This window comes from Dendrobates tinctorius, unplaced genomic scaffold (genome assembly GCF_039654945.1).
Source record: "Dendrobates tinctorius isolate UK_male_01 unplaced genomic scaffold, ASM3965494v1 ptg000178l, whole genome shotgun sequence".
Taxonomy (NCBI): Eukaryota; Metazoa; Chordata; class Amphibia; order Anura; family Dendrobatidae; genus Dendrobates; species Dendrobates tinctorius.
The window spans coordinates 1,239,787-1,252,943 of record NW_027361845.1 but is presented as its reverse complement, the minus strand read 5'-3'; the positions used below and the strand labels follow the sequence as shown (position 1 = coordinate 1,252,943).

General features: G+C 32.6%; 7 non-coding genes across 7 annotated transcripts; all 7 read right to left on the bottom strand.

Annotated features, from left to right (window-relative positions):
* Positions 1-522: 522 nt before the first annotated feature.
* Positions 523-594, bottom strand: TRNAW-CCA (transfer RNA tryptophan (anticodon CCA)). Its single transcript has one exon. It is a non-coding gene; the product is annotated as a tRNA-Trp (tRNA).
* A 1,416-nt stretch (positions 595-2,010) lies between these two features.
* Positions 2,011-2,082, bottom strand: TRNAW-CCA (transfer RNA tryptophan (anticodon CCA)). Its single transcript has one exon. It is a non-coding gene; the product is annotated as a tRNA-Trp (tRNA).
* Positions 2,083-3,498: 1,416 nt separating this feature from the next.
* Positions 3,499-3,570, bottom strand: TRNAW-CCA (transfer RNA tryptophan (anticodon CCA)). Its single transcript has one exon. It is a non-coding gene; the product is annotated as a tRNA-Trp (tRNA).
* A 1,416-nt stretch (positions 3,571-4,986) lies between these two features.
* On the bottom strand, positions 4,987-5,058 carry TRNAW-CCA (transfer RNA tryptophan (anticodon CCA)). The gene has a single exon. It is a non-coding gene; the product is annotated as a tRNA-Trp (tRNA).
* Positions 5,059-6,474: 1,416 nt separating this feature from the next.
* TRNAW-CCA (transfer RNA tryptophan (anticodon CCA)) lies at positions 6,475-6,546 on the bottom strand. The gene has a single exon. It is a non-coding gene; the product is annotated as a tRNA-Trp (tRNA).
* A 1,433-nt stretch (positions 6,547-7,979) lies between these two features.
* TRNAW-CCA (transfer RNA tryptophan (anticodon CCA)) lies at positions 7,980-8,051 on the bottom strand. Its single transcript has one exon. It is a non-coding gene; the product is annotated as a tRNA-Trp (tRNA).
* A 4,358-nt stretch (positions 8,052-12,409) lies between these two features.
* On the bottom strand, positions 12,410-12,481 carry TRNAW-CCA (transfer RNA tryptophan (anticodon CCA)). Its single transcript has one exon. It is a non-coding gene; the product is annotated as a tRNA-Trp (tRNA).
* Positions 12,482-13,157: the final 676 nt, after the last annotated feature.

The window sequence follows — 13,157 nt, the reverse complement described above, 5'->3', positions numbered from 1 at the left end:
CTGACCTTTGTCAACAACGTTGTGTTAATCTATTTTCAGTTGGATTACCCAGTTTCTGTTTTCAATTTTAACCCAAACATCGATCAAGCTATAAAAATATGAAAGAGCTGCTTGACCATGACGTGATTTGAATACACAACTTTCTGATATGGATTCAGAAGCACTACAGTTGAATTAAGATCTTCACAATCAGATTCAGTGATTTCCAGTCAAAAATTAAGAATCTGGTAATAAACCCTCTTTTCTTACAAATTCAAAGATGGCAATGGTAAAAATAAATTAATAGGTGCTTATGGCATTAATTACATTTATTAATGTTTGGAACTCAATTCCCAATAACAATTCTTATCAAAGTCCTCTTGAAACGATTATAATCTGTAGAACTAAAAAATGCAGTTTCTTAAACACTGCAGCCTGGTAGCAACAAAGTCGAGTTAACTTTTGTCAGTTGGACTACGCAGTTACTGTTTTCAATAATAACCCAAACATCAATCAAGATATGAAAAGACATAAAGAGCTGATTGACCCCGACGTGATTTGAACACGCAACCTTCTGATCTGGAGTAAGACGCGCTACCGTTGCACCACGAGGTCAGTTGAAAAGTGTTGTTGCTCCCATACTTCACATGAAAAGTGCATGATAAAATATATGGACACCATCTTGAAATTTGCTACTTATAATCACAGTTTGGAAAAGATATAAACAAGGATGAATAAAGGTCTTCACTTTCAGATTCAGGGATTTCCAATTAAAAATTTAGAATATAGTAATAAACCCTTTTTTCTTACAAATTCAAAGATGACAATGGTATGAACAAATTAATAGGTGTTTCTGACTTGCCACAAATTTTCTGTTTTGAACTCAGTTCCCAATGATATATCTCATCAAAGGATTGTTGAAAAGATTTTATTCAGTAGAATTAATAAAGCAATTTTTCAAACACTTTCCTGACAGGTGGCAACAAGATCATGATAATCTATTGTCAGTTAGATTACGCAGTTTCTGTTTTCAATCTTAACCCAAACATCGATCAACTTTTAAAAAGATGAAAGAGATACTTGAACGTGACATAATTTAAACATGCATCATTCTGACCAGGAGTAAGGCGCACTACCGTCAGTGTATGAGGACAGCTGTAAAACTTGCTTGCTCCCATAATTCACTTGTAAAGTGCATGAGGAAATATACAGACACCATCTTGAAATTTCCTACTTTAAATCACAGTTTAGAAAAGTAATAACAAGGATGAATTAGGATCTTCACTTTCCGATTCAGGGATTTCCAGTTTAAAGTTTAGATTCTAGTAATAAGCCTGATTTTCTTACAAATTCAAAGATGACAATGGTATGAACAAAGCGATAGGTGTTCCTGGCATTTATTACATTTATTAATGTTTTTAACTCAATTCCAAATAATATTTCTCATCAAAGTATTGTTGATAAGATTTTAATCTATAGAATTAAAAAAACACTTTTCTAAAAACTGTTCTGACCTGTGTCAACAACGTTGTGTTAATCTATTTTCAGTTGGATTACCCAGTTTCTGTTTTCAATCTTAACCCAAACATCGATCAATCTATAAAAATATGAAAGAGCTGCTTGACCATGACGTGATTTGAATACACAACTTTCTGATATGGATTCAGAAGCACTACAGTTGAATTAAGATCTTCACAATCAGATTCAGTGATTTCCAGTCAAAAATTAAGAATCTGGTAATAAACCCTCTTTTCTTACAAATTCAAAGATGTCAATGGTAAAAATAAATTAATAGGTGCTTATGGCATTAATTACATTTATTAATGTTTGGAACTCAATTCCCAATAACAATTCTTATCAAAGTCCTCTTGAAACGATTATAATCTGTAGAACTAAAAAATGCAGTTTCTTAAACACTGCAGCCTGGTAGCAACAAAGTCGAGTTAACTTTTGTCAGTTGGACTACGCAGTTACTCTTTTCACTAATAAGCCAAACATCAATCAAGATATGAAAAGACATAAAGAGCTAATTGACCCCGACGTGATTTGAACACGCAACCTTCTGATCTGGAGTCAGACACTCTACCGTTGCACCACGAGGTCAGTTGAAAAGTGTTTTTGCTCCCATACTTGACATGAAAAGTGCATGATAAAATATATGGACACCATCTTGAAATTTGCTACTTATAATCACAGTTTGGAAAAGATATAAACAAGGATGAATTAAGGTCTTCACTTTCAGATTCAGGGATTTCCAATTAAAAATTTAGAATATAGTAATAAACCGTTTTTTCTTACAAATTCAAAGATGACAATGGTATGAACAAATTAATAGGTGTTTCTGACTTGCCACAAATTTTCTGTTTTGAACTCAGTTCCCCATGATATATCTCATCAAAGGATTGTTGAAAAGATTTTATTCAGTAGAAATAAAAAAGCAATTTTTCAAACACTTTCCTGACAGGTGGCAACAAGATCATGATAATCTATTGTCAGTTAGAATACGCAGTTTCTGTTTTCAATCTTAACCCAAACATCGATCAACTTTTAAAAAGATGAAAGAGATACTTGAACGTGACATAATTTAAACATGCATCATTCTGACCAGGAGTAAGGCACACTACCGTCAGTGTATGAGGACAGCTGTAAAACTTTCTTGCTCCCATAATTCACTTGTAAAGTGCATGAGGAAATATACAGACACCATGTTGAAATTTGCTACTTTAAATCACAGTTTAGAAAAGTAATAACAAGGATGAATTAGGATCTTCACTTTCCAATTCAGGGATTTCCAGTTTAAAGTTTAGATTCTAGTAATAAGCCTGATTTTCTTACAAATTCAAAGATGACAATGGTATGAACAAAGCGATAGGTGTTCCTGGCATTTATTACATTTATTAATGTTTTTAACTCAATTCCCAATAATATTTCTCATCAAAGTATTGCTGATAAGATTTTAATCTATAGAATTAATAAAACAATTTTTTAAAAACTGTTCTGACCTTTGTCAACAACGTTGTGTTAATCTATTTTCAGTTGGATTACCCAGTTTCTGTTTTCAATTTTAACCCAAACATCGATCAAGCTATAAAAATATGAAAGAGCTGCTTGACCATGACGTGATTTGAATACACAACTTTCTGATATGGATTCAGAAGCACTACAGTTGAATTAAGATCTTCACAATCAGATTCAGTGATTTCCAGTCAAAAATTAAGAATCTGGTAATAAACCCTCTTTTCTTACAAATTCAAAGATGGCAATGGTAAAAATAAATTAATAGGTGCTTATGGCATTAATTACATTTATTAATGTTTGGAACTCAATTCCCAATAACAATTCTTATCAAAGTCCTCTTGAAACGATTATAATCTGTAGAACTAAAAAATGCAGTTTCTTAAACACTGCAGCCTGGTAGCAACAAAGTCGAGTTAACTTTTGTCAGTTGGACTACGCAGTTACTGTTTTCAATAATAACCCAAACATCAATCAAGATATGAAAAGACATAAAGAGCTGATTGACCCCGACGTGATTTGAACACGCAACCTTCTGATCTGGAGTAAGACGCGCTACCGTTGCACCACGAGGTCAGTTGAAAAGTGTTGTTGCTCCCATACTTCACATGAAAAGTGCATGATAAAATATATGGACACCATCTTGAAATTTGCTACTTATAATCACAGTTTGGAAAAGATATAAACAAGGATGAATAAAGGTCTTCACTTTCAGATTCAGGGATTTCCAATTAAAAATGTAGAATATAGTAATAAACCCTTTTTTCTTACAAATTCAAAGATGACAATGGTATGAACAAATTAATAGGTGTTTCTGACTTGCCACAAATTTTCTGTTTTGAACTCAGTTCCCAATGATATATCTCATCAAAGGATTGTTGAAAAGATTTTATTCAGTAGAATTAATAAAGCAATTTTTCAAACACTTTCCTGACAGGTGGCAACAAGATCATGATAATCTATTGTCAGTTAGATTACGCAGTTTCTGTTTTCAATCTTAACCCAAACATCGATCAACTTTTAAAAAGATGAAAGAGATACTTGAACGTGACATAATTTAAACATGCATCATTCTGACCAGGAGTAAGGCGCACTACCGTCAGTGTATGAGGACAGCTGTAAAACTTGCTTGCTCCCATAATTCACTTGTAAAGTGCATGAGGAAATATACAGACACCATCTTGAAATTTCCTACTTTAAATCACAGTTTAGAAAAGTAATAACAAGGATGAATTAGGATCTTCACTTTCCGATTCAGGGATTTCCAGTTTAAAGTTTAGATTCTAGTAATAAGCCTGATTTTCTTACAAATTCAAAGATGACAATGGTATGAACAAAGCGATAGGTGTTCCTGGCATTTATTACATTTATTAATGTTTTTAACTCAATTCCAAATAATATTTCTCATCAAAGTATTGTTGATAAGATTTTAATCTATAGAATTAAAAAAACACTTTTCTAAAAACTGTTCTGACCTGTGTCAACAATGTTGTGTTAATCTATTTTCAGTTGGATTACCCAGTTTCTGTTTTCAATCTTAACCCAAACATCGATCAAGCTATAAAAATATGAAAGAGCTGCTTGACCATGACGTGATTTGAATACACAACTTTCTGATATGGATTCAGAAGCACTACAGTTGAATTAAGATCTTCACAATCAGATTCAGTGATTTCCAGTCAAAAATTAAGAATCTGGTAATAAACCCTCTTTTCTTACAAATTCAAAGATGTCAATGGTAAAAATAAATTAATAGGTGCTTATGGCATTAATTACATTTATTAATGTTTGGAACTCAATTCCCAATAACAATTCTTATCAAAGTCCTCTTGAAACGATTATAATCTGTAGAACTAAAAAATGCAGTTTCTTAAACACTGCAGCCTGGTAGCAACAAAGTCGAGTTAACTTTTGTCAGTTGGACTACGCAGTTACTGTTTTCAATAATAAGCCAAACATCAATCAAGATATGAAAAGACATAAAGAGCGAATTGACCCCGACGTGATTTGAACACGCAACCTTCTGATCTGGAGTCAGACACTCTACCGTTGCACCACGAGGTCAGTTGAAAAGTGTTTTTGCTCCCATACTTGACATGAAAAGTGCATGATAAAATATATGGACACCATCTTGAAATTTGCTACTTATAATCACAGTTTGGAAAAGATATAAACAAGGATGAATTAAGGTCTTCACTTTCAGATTCAGGGATTTCCAATTAAAAATTTAGAATATAGTAATAAACCGTTTTTTCTTACAAATTCAAAGATGACAATGGTATGAACAAATTAATAGGTGTTTCTGACTTGCCACAAATTTTCTGTTTTGAACTCAGTTCCCCATGATATATCTCATCAAAGGATTGTTGAAAAGATTTTATTCAGTAGAAATAAAAAAGCAATTTTTCAAACACTTTCCTGACAGGTGGCAACAAGATCATGATAATCTATTGTCAGTTAGAATACGCAGTTTCTGTTTTCAATCTTAACCCAAACATCGATCAACTTTTAAAAAGATGAAAGAGATACTTGAACGTGACATAATTTAAACATGCATCATTCTGACCAGGAGTAAGGCACACTACCGTCAGTGTATGAGGACAGCTGTAAAACTTTCTTGCTCCCATAATTCACTTGTAAAGTGCATGAGGAAATATACAGACACCATGTTGAAATTTGCTACTTTAAATCACAGTTTAGAAAAGTAATAACAAGGATGAATTAGGATCTTCACTTTCCGATTCAGGGATTTCCAGTTTAAAGTTTAGATTCTAGTAATAAGCCTGATTTTCTTACAAATTCAAAGATGACAATGGTATGAACAAAGCGATAGGTGTTCCTGGCATTTATTACATTTATTAATGTTTTTAACTCAATTCCCAATAATATTTCTCATCAAAGTATTGCTGATAAGATTTTAATCTATAGAATTAATAAAACAATTTTTTAAAAACTGTTCTGACCTTTGTCAACAACGTTGTGTTAATCTAATTTCAGTTGGATTACCCAGTTTCTGTTTTCAATTTTAACCCAAACATCGATCAAGCTATAAAAATATGAAAGAGCTGCTTGACCATGACGTGATTTGAATACACAACTTTCTGATATGGATTCAGAAGCACTACAGTTGAATTAAGATCTTCACAATCAGATTCAGTGATTTCCAGTCAAAAATTAAGAATCTGGTAATAAACCCTCTTTTCTTACAAATTCAAAGATGGCAATGGTAAAAATAAATTAATAGGTGCTTATGGCATTAATTACATTTATTAATGTTTGGAACTCAATTCCCAATAACAATTCTTATCAAAGTCCTCTTGAAACGATTATAATCTGTAGAACTAAAAAATGCAGTTTCTTAAACACTGCAGCCTGGTAGCAACAAAGTCGAGTTAACTTTTGTCAGTTGGACTACGCAGTTACTGTTTTCAATAATAACCCAAACATCAACCAAGATATGAAAAGACATAAAGAGCTGATTGACCCCGACGTGATTTGAACACGCAACCTTCTGATCTGGAGTAAGACGCGCTACCGTTGCACCACGAGGTCAGTTGAAAAGTGTTGTTGCTCCCATACTTCACATGAAAAGTGCATGATAAAATATATGGACACCATCTTGAAATTTGCTACTTATAATCACAGTTTGGAAAAGATATAAACAAGGATGAATAAAGGTCTTCACTTTCAGATTCAGGGATTTCCAATTAAAAATTTAGAATATAGTAATAAACCCTTTTTTCTTACAAATTCAAAGATGACAATGGTATGAACAAATTAATAGGTGTTTCTGACTTGCCACAAATTTTCTGTTTTGAACTCAGTTCCCAATGATATATCTCATCAAAGGATTGTTGAAAAGATTTTATTCAGTAGAATTAATAAAGCAATTTTTCAAACACTTTCCTGACAGGTGGCAACAAGATCATGATAATCTATTGTCAGTTAGATTACGCAGTTTCTGTTTTCAATCTTAACCCAAACATCGATCAACTTTTAAAAAGATGAAAGAGATACTTGAACGTGACATAATTTAAACATGCATCATTCTGACCAGGAGTAAGGCGCACTACCGTCAGTGTATGAGGACAGCTGTAAAACTTGCTTGCTCCCATAATTCACTTGTAAAGTGCATGAGGAAATATACAGACACCATCTTGAAATTTCCTACTTTAAATCACAGTTTAGAAAAGTAATAACAAGGATGAATTAGGATCTTCACTTTCCGATTCAGGGATTTCCAGTTTAAAGTTTAGATTCTAGTAATAAGCCTGATTTTCTTACAAATTCAAAGATGACAATGGTATGAACAAAGCGATAGGTGTTCCTGGCATTTATTACATTTATTAATGTTTTTAACTCAATTCCAAATAATATTTCTCATCAAAGTATTGTTGATAAGATTTTAATCTATAGAATTAAAAAAACACTTTTCTAAAAACTGTTCTGACCTGTGTCAACAACATTGTGTTAATCTATTTTCAGTTGGATTACCCAGTTTCTGTTTTCAATCTTAACCCAAACATCGATCAAGCTATAAAAATATGAAAGAGCTGCTTGACCATGACGTGATTTGAATACACAACTTTCTGATATGGATTCAGAAGCACTACAGTTGAATTAAGATCTTCACAATCAGATTCAGTGATTTCCAGTCAAAAATTAAGAATCTGGTAATAAACCCTCTTTTCTTACAAATTCAAAGATGGCAATGGTAAAAATAAATTAATAGGTGCTTATGGCATTAATTACATTTATTAATGTTTGGAACTCAATTCCCAATAACAATTCTTATCAAAGTCCTCTTGAAACGATTATAATCTGTAGAACTAAAAAAAGCAGTTTCTTAAACACTGCAGCTTCTTAAACACTGCAGCCTGGTAGCAACAAAGTCGAGTTAACTTTTGTCAGTTGGACTACGCAGTTACTGTTTTCAATAATAACCCAAACATCAATCAAGATATGAAAAGACATAAAGCGCTGATTAACCCCGACGTGATTTGAACACGCAACCTTCTGATCTGGAGTCAGACGCTCTACCGTTGCGCCACGAGGTCATTTGAAAAGTGTTGTTGCTCCCATACTTCACATGAAAAGTGCATGATAAAATATATGGACACCATCTTGAAATTTGCTACTTATAATCACAGTTTGGAAAAGATATAAACAATGATGAATTAAGGTCTTCACTTTCAGATTCAGGGATTTCCAATTAAAAATTTAGAATATAGTAATAAACCCTTTTTTCTTACAAATTCAAAGATGACAATGGTATGAACAAATTAATAGGTGTTTCTGACTTGCCACAAATTTTCTGTTTTGAACTCAGTTCCCAATGATATATCTCATCAAAGATTGTTGAAAAGATTTTATTCAGTAGAATTAAAAATGCAATTTTTCAAACACTTTCCTGACAGGTGGCAAAAAGATCATGATAATCTATTGTCAGTTAGAATACGCAGTTTCTGTTTTCAATCTTAACCCAAAAATCGATCAACTTTTAAAAAGATGAAAGAGATACTTGAATGTGACATAATTTAAACATGCATCATTCTGACCAGGAGTAAGGCGCACTACCGTCAGTGTATGAGGACAGATGTAAAACTTGCTTGCTCCCATAATTCACTTGTAAAGTGCATGAGGAAATATACAGACACCATCTTGAAATTTGCTACTTTAAATCACAGTTTAGAAAAGTAATAACAAGGATGAATTGGGATCTTCACGTTCCAATTCAGGGATTTCCAGTTTAAAGTTTAGATTCTAGTAATAAGCCTGATTTTCTTACAAATTCAAAGATGACAATGGTATGAACAAAGCGATTGGTGTTCCTGGCATTTATTACATTTATTAATGTTTTTAACTCAATTCCCAATAATATTTCTCATCAAAGTATTGTTGATAAGATTTTAATCTATAGAATTAAAAAAACACTTTTTTAAAAACTGTTCTGACCTGTGTCAACTACGTTGTGTTAATCTATTTTCAGTTGGATTACCCAGTTTCTGTTTTCAATCTTAACCCAAACATCGATCAAGCAATAAAAATATGAAAGAGCTGCTTGACCATGACGTGATTTGAATACACAACTTTCTGATATGGATTCAGAAGCACTTCAGTTGAATTAAGATCTTCACAATCAGATTCAGTGATTTCCAGTCAAAAATTAAGAATCTGGTAATAAACCCTCTTTTCTTACAAATTCAAAGATGGCAATGGTAAAAATAAATTAATAGGTGCTTATGGCATTAATTACATTTATTAATGTTTGGAACTCAATTCCCAATAACAATTCTTATCAAAGTCCTCTTGAAACGATTATAATCTGTAGAACTAAAAAATGCAGTTTCTTAAACACTGCAGCCTGGTAGCAACAAAGTCGAGTTAACTTTTGTCAGTTGGACTACGCAGTTACTGTTTTCAATAATAACCCAAACATCAATCAAGATATGAAAAGACATAAGACATGATTTGAACACGCAACCTTCTGATCTGGAGTCAGACGCTCTACCGTTACGCCACGAGGTCAATTGAAAAGTGTTGCTGCTCCCATACTTCACATGAAAAGTGCATGATAAAATATATGGACACCATCTTGAAATTTGCTACTTATAATCACAGTTTGGAAAAGATATAAACAAGGATGAATTAAGGTCTTCACTTTCAGATTCAGGGATTTCCAATTAAAAATTTAGAATATAGTAATAAACCCTTTTTTCTTACAAATTCAAAGATGACAATGGTATGAACAAAGTAATAGGTGTTTCTGACTTGCCACAAATTTTCTGTTTTGAACTCAGTTCCCAATGATATATCTTATCAAAGATTGTTGAAAAGATTTTATTCAGTAGAATTAAAAATGCAATTTTTCAAACACTTTCCTGACAGGTGGCAAAAAGATCATGATAATTTATTGTCAGTTAGAATACGCAGTTTCTGTTTTCAATCTTAACCCAAACATCGATCAACTTTTAAAAAGATGAAAGAGATATTTGAATGTGACATAATTTAAACATGCATCATTCTGACCAGGAGTAAGGCGCACTACCGTCAGTGTATGAGGACAGCTGTAAAACTTGCTTGCTCCCATAATTCACTTGTAAAGTGCATGAGGAAATATACAGACACCATCTTGAAATTTGCTACTTTAAATCACAGTTTAGAAAAGTAATAACAAGGATGAATTAGGATCTTCACGTTCCAATTCAGGGATTTCCAGTTTAAAGTTTAGATTCTAGTAATAAGCCTGATTTTCTTACAAATTCAAAGATGACAATGGTATGAACAAAGCGATAGGTGTTCCTGGCATTTATTACATTTATTAATGTTTTTAACTCAATTCCCAATAATATTTCTCATCAAAGTATTGTTGATAAGATTTTAATCTATAGAATTAAAAAAACACTTTTTTAAAAACTGTTCTGACCTGTGTCAACAACGTTGTGTTAATCTATTTTCAGTTGGATTACCCAGTTTCTGTTTTCAATCTTAACCCAAACATCGATCACGCAATAAAAATATGAAAGAGCTGCATGACCATGACGTGATTTGAATACACAACTTTTTGATATGGATTCAGAAGCACTTCCGTTGAATTAATATCTTCACAATCAGATTCAGTGATTTCCAGTCAAAAATTAAGAATCTGGTAATAAACCCTCTTTTCTTACAAATTCAAAGATGGCAATGGTAAAAATAAATTAATGGGTGCTTATGGCATTAATTACATTTATTAATGTTTGGAACTCAATTCCCAATAACAATTCTTATCAAAGTCCTCTTGAAACAATTATAATCTGTAGAACTAAAAAATGCAGTTTTTTAAACACTGCAGCCTGGTAGCAACAAAGTCGAGTTAACTTTTGTCAAGTTGGACTACGCAGTTGCTGTTTTCAATAATAACCCAAACATCAATCAAGATATGAAAAGACATAAAGAGCTGATTGACCCCGACACCTTCTGATCTGGAGTCAGACACGCTACCGTTGCGCCACGAGGTCATTTGAAAAGTGATGTTGCTCCCATACTTCACATGAAAAGTGCATGATAAAATATATGGACACCATCTTGAAATTTGCTACTTATAATCACAGTTTGGAAAAGATATAAACAAGGATGAATTAAGGTCTTCACTTTCAGATTCAGGGATTTCCAATTAAAAATTTAGAATATAGTAATAAACCCTTTTTTCTTACAAATTCAAAGATGACAATGGTATGAACAAATTAATAGGTGTTTCTGACTTGCCACAAATTTCCAGTTTTGAACTCAGTTCCCAATGATATATCTCATCAAAGGATTGTTGAAAAGATTTTATTCAGTAGAATTAAAAAGCAATTTTTCAAACACTTTCCTGACATGTGGCAACAAGATCATGATAATCTATTGTCAGTTAGAATACGCAGTTTCTGTTTTCAATCTTAACCCAAACATCGATCAACTTTTAAAAAGATGAAAGAGATACTTGGACATGACATAATTTAAACATGCATCATTCTGACCAGGAGAAAGGCGCACTACTGTCAGTGTATGAGGACTGCTGTAAAACTTGCTTGCTCCCATAATTCACTTGTAAAGTGCATGAGGAAATATACAGACACCATCTTGAAATTTGCTACTTTAAATCACAGTTTAGAAAAGTAATAACAAGGATGAATTAGGATCTTCACGTTCCGATTCAGGGATTTCCAGTTTAAAGTTTAGATTCTAGTAATAAGCCTGATTTTCTTACAAATTCAAAGATGACAATGGTATGAACAAAGTGATAGGTGTTCCTGGCATTTATTACATTTATTAATGTTTTTAACTCAATTCCCAATAATATTTCTCATCAAAGTATTGTTGATAAGATTTTAATCTATAGAATTAAAAAAACACTTTTTTAAAAACTGTTCTGACCTGTGTCAACAACGTTGTGTTAATCTATTTTCAGTTGGATTACCCAGTTTCTGTTTTCAATCTTAACCCAAACATCGATCAAGCTATAAAAATATGAAAGAGCTGCTTGACCATGAAGTGATTTGAATACACAACTTTCTGATATGGATTCAGAAGCACTACAGTTGAATTAAGATCTTCACAATCAGATTCAGTGATTTCCAGTCAAAAATTAAGAATCTGGTAATAAACCCTCTTTTCTTACAAATTCAAAGATGGCAATGGTAAAAATAAATTAATAGGTGCTTATGGCATTAATTACATTTATTAATGTTTGGAACTCAATTACCAATAACAATTCTTATCAAAGTCCTCTTGAAACGATTATAATCTGTAGAACTAAAAAATGCAGTTTCTTAAACACTGCAGCCTGGTAGCAACAAAGTCAAGTTAACTTTTATCAGTTGGACTACGCAGTTACTGTTTTCAATAATAACCCAAACATCAATCAAGATATGAAAAGACATAAAGCGCTGATTGACCCCGACATGATTTGAACACGCAACCTTCTGATCTGGAGTCAGACGCGCTACCGTTGCGCCACGAGGTCATTTGAAAAGTGTTGTTGCTCCCATACTTCACATGAAAAGTGCATGATAAAATATATGGACACCATCTTGAAATTTGCTACTTATAATCACAGTTTGGAAAAGATATAAACAAGGATGAATTAAGGTCTTCACTTTCAGATTCAGGGATTTCCAATTAAAAATTTAGAATATAGTAATAAACCCTTTTTTCTTACAAATTCAAAGATGACAATGGTATGAACAAATTAATAGGTGTTTCTGACTTGCCACAAATTTTCTGTTTTGAACTCAGTTCCCAATGATATATCTCATCAAAGATTGTTGAAAAGATTTTATTCAGTAGAATTAAAAAAGCAATTTTTCAAACACTTTCCTGACAGATGGCAACAAGATCATGATAATCTATTGTCAGTTAGAATACGCAGTTTCTGTTTTCAATCTTAACCCAAACATCGATCAACTTTTAAAAAGATGAAAGAGATACTTGAACGTGACATAATTTAAACATGCATCATTCTGACCAGGAGTAAGGCACACTACCGTCAGTGTATGAGGACAGCTGTAAAACTTGCTTGCTCCCATAATTCACTTGTAAAGTGCATGAGGAAATATACAGACACCATCTTGAAATTTGCTACTTTAAATCACAGTTTAGAAAAGTAATAACAAGGATGAATTAGGATTTTCACGTTCCGA